The sequence below is a fragment of the Crocodylus porosus genome, unplaced genomic scaffold, assembly GCF_001723895.1.
Source record: "Crocodylus porosus isolate Cpor-Errol unplaced genomic scaffold, CroPor_comp1, whole genome shotgun sequence".
Classification (NCBI taxonomy): Eukaryota; Metazoa; Chordata; order Crocodylia; family Crocodylidae; genus Crocodylus; species Crocodylus porosus.
In genome coordinates, this window is record NW_017728918.1 from 57,219,772 (window position 1) to 57,227,546 (window position 7,775).

Below are 7,775 nucleotides of genomic sequence, written 5' to 3' on the forward strand. Positions count from 1 at the left end.
TGAATTAAACTTTAGATGTAGTATGAAAACCACCTGTTAATAGGAACTAGCGGTCTGTAACTCTGTATTTAAAAAAAGTTTAATTTGGAGCTGGTCCAAGCACAGCTCCTATTGAAAATGATAAACTGAAGGTCCTACCATCAGCTAAAATCAAGCATAGGAACTTGACCCAGCTGTTTTCATTCTCTGTTGCCATTCTCATATGCATTTAGAGAAGGAAAACAAAGGCATACGTTCTTTTTCTAGCCTCAGATATCACAGTGGGACTGTTTTTATTCTCTGCTACCTAGAGAGCAGCTGTCTTGAAAACAGTTTGATCCTCTGAAAGTGGGTTTTGGCATCATAAGAGTACTACCTGGGAAGACGGAAAAAATGTAGGCTAGTGAGAATAGAAAGAAGGGAGAAAAAGGTGTCAGGGATGTATCAGCAGCATAGAGAGGATTAGAAAAGAGATATATCTTAGGTTAGAGAGAAAATAGCAGTCTAGTACTTTTCTTTCAAGGGTGGAGAGAAAAAGAAACAAAAAAGATATAATCACTGAGTGCTCCATTCACCGTTATGATAAATTTCAGGCCTCACATGACTTCAGTAAGGTTCTTTACTTTAACAGGTGACCAGTGTAAAGTGACATAGCTCCTTTGGTTTCAGTGGAGTAATGGTGATTTACAGCAGCTCAGACCTGATCCCTCATGAATGTAAAAATGTAAAAATAAAGATATGGAATCCTAGTAGACTATGGTTTAATGATCTTTTCATAGCCAGGTCTATTTGCCAAAGAACAATACTTCTTCCTGCTTAGAATCATAGGAAGATATGACTAAAAATGTCTCTCCAAATTTTACACAGAGGTCCAAGAATCAATTTTTAATGGAATATTCTTTTCTAATCCATGTTCAATTTGAACAGAAAAGTTTATAATTTACCTATTGCCAAATGTTTCTACATATCTGCCATCAGAATCAGTGGGATATGTGTATATGGGAAGTGAGCAGATTTCTGCCTGATGTTCATTCTTGTCATTACCAATAGTTAACACTAATGGAGGCAGCTCCAGGACAGCATACATACACTATGTAAAGCTATATTTATATACGTATGGATAACTATAAATATAACACATAACTATATTTAAAAGAACATTAGGGTGCAAATTTAAACACTCCAAAATTTAGGAAATGCTAGAGGTAAGATTGCTTGTGCCACCTTAATATGCACACCATGATTTGCTTATGCATATGCATTATGATGTTTAATAATGCTTTTAACAATATAGTCATTTATTGTTCTGCCTATTCCAACATTTCCGGTAATTCTGCCTCATGCTGTACTTCATAAGCACCTGTAGGAGAGAAATTGGCAGAGTAGTACTTTTTCTAACTGCCCACTAGAAACTCTAGAGAGAGAAGCCATGCTCAGTAGATTGTGCAAAGGGTTCAAAATATGCATACTCATCTGGCCTTGACTGCACAGAAATCTTGATCCATGTAAACTTTTTTTCAACATTTGTTTTATTTCCTTATCCAAATGAAACATAAATCTTCCAATATTTTGAAAAAAAAATTAAACAGAAAGAGGGAGAGAAGTCCATTCATGAAATGTCTACAGCAGTCACCTGGTACGTGGGAGCCTCAGGTTCTAATCTCAGTCAAGCATAACAGTTGTTTAAATCTGGTTTATCTTAATTGCCAGTGAAGGCCCTGATTACTGGCATTAGGAAGTTCACAGGTTTTGAACAGCATTCCATCTTGGGTCTGAAAATCCTTGCTGACAAAAGTGTTGTCAAAGCCAACAATTCTGCTGAAAAGATTTTTAGGTTTTGATAAGCTGGCATTTTCTGACACACAATATTTTGTTAAGAAATTCCTGACTACCCCTGGTTACAGACAACTTCTACTTCAGATTGAACGTTTCAATCAAGTGTTTTTTCACATTTATAGCTATTTGGGAATTTTTGAACTAAGCATGTTTAATCCAACCCAACTTTTTTTGCAGAAATATGACAGTTTCAAAAAAAGTTTTGTTAGGAACATTTCTCAGTTCCAGGATGCAGTTATGCTTAGAATCAAAAACAGTACATCCAGAGGTAGTGGAGACTGATGGAGAGGCCACCAGAAGGGAAGAAAGTTGTCCTTGATTTGCTGCTTGCAACCAGGAAGGAATTGATTGAGAATGTTAAGGTGAAAGGTATCTTGGGTGATAGTGACCATGAAATGCTAGAGTTCAAGATCCTAAGGAAAGGAAGGTGAACACCAGAATAAAGACATTGAACTACACAAAAGCAGAGCTTATTATACTCAGGAAACTGGTGGGAAACGTCTCCTGGGAGGCAATTCTGAGGAGGTGAAAGGAGTTCAGGGAGTTGGTTCCACCTTAAGAAAGCCATATTAAGGGTGCAAAAGCAGGGTATCCCTATGTGATGAGAAAATGGGAAGTGTAACAGGACCCCAACTTGGCTAAACAGTGAACTTTTCAATGAGTTGAAATTTAAAAAAAAATCTTACGAAAAGTGACAATTTGGTCATATTACTATGACCAAGGGTACTGCACAGGCATACAAGATGAAAATCAGGAAGGGCAAGGCACAATTTGAAATGCAACTAGTAAGGGACATAAAACGCAACAAAAAAGTACCCTACGAGTATGTCAGAAATAGGAGGAAGGTCAAGCATTCCTTACGGGAGCTAGAAAGCAATCTAGTAATAGATAATGTAGAGAAGCTAGAAGTATTTAATGCCATTTTTTACTTTGGTCTTCCCAAATAAATTCAGCTACAAGATGACCAATGCAGTGTGCAAGCAAGGACTGGGGAGGAGATAGGCAGTCTAAAGTAGTGGAAGAACAAGTTAGGGATTACTTAAAAAAGCAGAATGTTTTCAACTTAGCAGAGACAGATGGGGTACATCCTAAAGTATTGAAGGAATTGTCTAATTGTCTCATTACCACTGGCCATCATCTTTGAGAACTTGTGGTGATAAAGTGAGGTCCCAGATGACTGGAACAAGAGTAATATTGTGTCCATCTTTAAGAAGAGGAAGAAGGAGCATCAAAGGAATTAGAAGACCAGTCAGTTTGACATCAATACCTGGAAAGATTATGGAATAGGTCATCAAGGAATATATCTCTAAGTACCTGGAAGAGAAAAAGGTAGTCAGGAACAACCAATTCATTTAACAATAAATGGATTAATCAAGAGCAAGTCATGCCTGATCAACTTGATTGGCTTCTATGACAAGGTGACTGGCCCAGTGGATAAGGGAAGAGCAGTAGATGTGATAGCAGTTTTAGCAAGGTATTTGACACCGTCTCTCATGATATTTTCAATAGTAAGCTAAGATAATATGAAGTACTGTAAGATGGATACATAACTGGAGCATTGTACACAATGAATAGTCACCAGTGGCTTGATATGTCTAGTTTGGAGGAGGTATCAAGTGGGATTCCTCAAGAGTCTGTCCTGGGCCCAATAGTGCTTAATATCTTCATTAATTTGGGCAACAATACTGAATGCACACTTAGCAAATATCTAGGTGATGCTAAATTAGGTGGAATTACGGACACTGTAGAAGATAGGGCTAGGATCCGCAATGACATGAGTCTAAACGGTCTAAAATTGATCAAATGAAATTCAAATAGCATAGGCACAAACGCCTGCACTTAGGACAAAACAGTTGCATACACAAATACAGACTAGGGACAACTAACTAGGCTTCAGTATTGCAGAAAAGGACCTGGGGTTACAGTGAACCATAGGTGGAATGTGAACCAACTGAGTGCTTTACTTGCCAGTAGCATGCTTCTCTGTACTAATAAGAATGTCACTTGCTAATCAAGGGAAGAGATTCTCCTATTTTATTCAGCATTGGAGTACTGTGCCCAGTTTTGGGCCTATCCCTTTGAGAAAGATGTAGACAACTTAGAAACAGTCCAATGAAGTTTGACAAAACTGATTACAGGTCTGGGAAACATGACTTCTGAGGAAAGACTGAAAGAACTTTAGTTATTTATTCTTGAGAACAGGAGACTAAGAGGCGATTTGATAAGTTTTAAATTGCATTACTGTTACATACCAGTTTGCCACTCTGTTAAGTATTCAGACTTTCTTAAAGTATACAACTATTTTCAATGTCTACTCTTAACAATTAGAAAATACTGGAATTAAAGTGGTTCTCCACCCTTATTTTCCGTCTTGCCATACATGCATAATATTATATCTGCGTGCTTGTAAATTATCTTTTAGTGCAGGACTTCCCAACCTTTTCTGTAGCATGCCCCCATTTAAACACTGGCATATTTTTTGTGACCCCAAAATGATCCAGACAAGATCAACAAGTCATAAATATGGCATTATAATGTTTTTGGTTTTTGTTTTTTTTTTATTTGAAATCATTTAAACTTATTTTTAGGTTTAAAAAGCAATATTGAATACAAAGTCTAAAAAAGTTATCAGATGCATTTTTTTGACATTTACTTCAGTTGCTTTAACTGTGGATTATATTTACTGTGCTGCCATACTGTTAACACTATATGTCATGGTTGAGTATCCCTGCGACCCGATTTTTTTATTGTTGCGACCCCAAATGGAGTTGTGACCCCAAGGTTGGGAACTGCTGTTCTAGTAGCATTCCTGAGTATGTTCTGGAGACCATATAGAAATAACCTAAGTTACTCAGCACAATACTATTCCACCCTTTACAGCAGCCATAAAATACACAAAGACACCTACATTCTTTATGCACCTCCATTTTGGCTTTAAAAAATAAGTAGCATTTTAGATTATGGCTGCTATGCAAGTAGCTCAGGGCTACTGGCTCTCAGGAGCTTCTGCGGCCCAGTCAATTGGTACCTGGGGACACTACCCCTTGTGCCAGCTAGACTGCCGAAGCAGCCCTGAGAGTTCCCTGCACCCTTTACCCACTGCAGCAGTCTGACAGTGGGGGCTGCTGCCTGGCTGTGACCTGCTGTGCACCTGCCAGACCTGGATGGGGACTGCACAGCCAGTGGAGGCATCTGCCCCTCTGGGCCAGCTGCCAGTGGGCTGTAGCTGCAGAGTTGGGCTTTGTGCAACACTGCTGCCATGTGTGTCCCCTGCCTGGCCATCTGGGCAGCTGTTGCCCAGAAGATGTTCCCAGTGTGGGGGCGGCCTTCTTTGAACTCTCAAAGCATGTCCTCCTAGCCTCAGTTGGCCAGCAGATCAGCTACCTCCAGCTGGGTCCAAGGTGCCAGCTCTGAGCAGGATCCTCTGCCTCGGTCCTGCCACTTGCCTCCCTAGCAGAAATTCTGATGTTAAAAAAATCCTAAAGTCACTCTGTAAAATACCCCAAAATCCATGTTCCTCCACAATTAAAACAAAAGAGAGAGAGAGAGTGAGAGACAGCGATCAGATAGGGAATGTTTTATCTACAGTGTTAAAGCACTCTAGAAGCGTGCCAGTATCTCTATAAGCATAATAAAATGAATTCTAAATATCTACATTTATTGCTGTTTGCTTTTGGTTTTCTTTCCATAGAGCAGTTAGAGCTTCCTGTGACCCCTTCATAAACCAGGATGTGGGGACAGCTGCCCCTGCAGCCACAACTCCTGCCAGAAGGTTTCATGCCTGCCTCCCTTAGCATCTACTCCCTGCAGCCTTCCCCAGAAAGCCTCTGCCTCCTCCCTCACTGGCCACTTACAGTTAAGCACAGTTCTGGCTCCATAACCTCTGAGCACAGAGCACATACAAGTTCCAGGCCTGGTCTAGTTATGCAGTAGCAGTAGCAGAAGTTCTTGCTGAAGCAGCAGTGGATGGGGCAGAGGCAGCAGGTAGGGAAACAAAAAGCTGCAAGGGGGGCAGAGGCTATGGGTAACAGGCAGGAGACAGAGATTGTGAGAAGGGTTGGTGGCTGCAGAAGCGACCTGGAGGAGACGGGAGTAGGAGCACAGGCACTGTGGGGGGCAGGCTGCAGGGGGTCACATGGTGGAAGAACAAGGGGTAAAATGGCCATCTGCCCCCTTAGCCATCTGCCTCCCACCACATGCTCCCTTGCTGCAAAAGTGGGGGTAGGGATAAAATTAAGATGTCCCTCTTATAATCAGAATTTATACGTGGAAAATTATAATAAATTTATAAATTTCCCATATATAGAATCTAATTGCTTGGGAATTGTCTTAAATTCACAGTTGTATTGGTTTTAGGTAAATATGATATTTAATTTTTCCAGTACTGATTTCCTTTGAACAGTTTGTCATTCACAGAAATTAGAGATGGGCCAGATGGGTAGAAACCTTCCTGTAATTGGAGTTTTGTTTTAATTCAAATTTACCTTAAAGAGATTGGCCTGGTCAAGTCACTAAAAAATGATTTTTATCATTCCTAAAATCCGTTGGGGTTCTAATGTGGTCCCCTAATTTACGCCCATCTCCATTCATTAATATTGGCAATGAAGAAAGTCCATGGTGAGATTATCGTATTGTGAAATAAAATTCTTGAAACTACAATGAGGCTCTTTTGGCCTTTCCTGAGCTTCTTTCCCACTAGATCCTCTTCCACCTGCTAGATGTGTAAGAAGTAACATCTGCTTGCATCACAGTGATGCATCTGATCTTAGGAGTGTGATTCTGTTATACCCTGGGAAGGTACATAGCTATCCCTGTAGGCAGCCTCACATGCTTCTGTCATGTCTGGATGCAATTCACTTACAGGGAAGGATTCTGTATGATGTATCTACTACGTCAGTACCCAGATTGTTTAAGTGTCTGCCTGAAACAGTACATTTGACAGTAGTATTAACTTCAGTGTAAAGTAAAGGTGGAGGAAAAAGAGGAGAGCCTAAGCACCCAGTAGCCTAGTGGTTAGAACACTTGCCCGGGAACTGGGAGACCTGGACTCCAGGGCTAGGAATAGACATTACACATAAATGAGTTTAAGTGATCAGAAACTGGTAACAGAGCAGATGTTCAGTGCACATAAACCAGTTTAAAAATGGCTGAAACTGGTTTGAGATAAACCTGGTTGAATATAGAATCAGACTTAACCAATTTATCTCAAATTGGTTTATGCAATGTCTGTCCCAGGTGCCTTGCTGGTAAACCAGATGACCCCAGCATCCTGGTATGCTCTCTGGGCTGGGCTGGGCTGGGTGGGGCTCTCTGCTCCACTCTGCTTCCTGGCTGGAGCTTGGTACAGATTGCAGGCACAGAGCATCTGCCTGGCTTCTCCCTACTAAGAGATTATTCCCCTCTCCCCTCTGCCTTACATGGACACCTCAGCATTAGCTAGCAGACCACATGCTGGCTGTTCTAGTGCCCCCAGCGTCTAGCCTGAGCCACTGCAGGCATGTGCCTGCATTTCCTCAGTCCAGAGAGAATGTCTGTACAGTTGGAAACTGGTTCAGCCTAGCCAGGTGAGACTAACCTGCAAAGACTGAATCAGTTCAGGCTCAGGCTTTTTGAATGTCTGTCCCTAGCCCAGGTTGCTACAAAGCTTTAAATGTACTTCTTCAGTAAGTGCCCTATCCCCTAGGCTATGGGCTAGGGTATGCAGAGACCATCTTCCATTGTTCCCCTTGAAGCACGCCCACTAGGGAGCCAAGGCTGAAAAATTAATGTGCCCAGAAGGGGAGCAAGCGGCTTTACGAACACTCGTGGTGCTCTGGTGTGGTGCCAGAGGACTGGAAGAGGGCCAGTGTGGTTCCCATCTTCAAAAAGGGGAAGAAGGAGGACCCAGGGAACTATAGGCCAGTTAGTCTTACTTGGATCCTAGGCAGGCTGTTCGAGAAAATTATGCTGGCACACATCCA

The 7,775-nt window shown here is 41.4% G+C and overlaps 1 protein-coding gene across 17 annotated transcripts in view; it reads left to right on the forward strand.

Annotated features, from left to right (window-relative positions):
- The window catches only part of RIMS1 (regulating synaptic membrane exocytosis 1), a 344,875-nt gene that overhangs the window by 328,471 nt on the left and 8,629 nt on the right, over positions 1 to 7,775 (forward strand). The gene's annotated exons all lie outside the window — the stretch shown is intronic.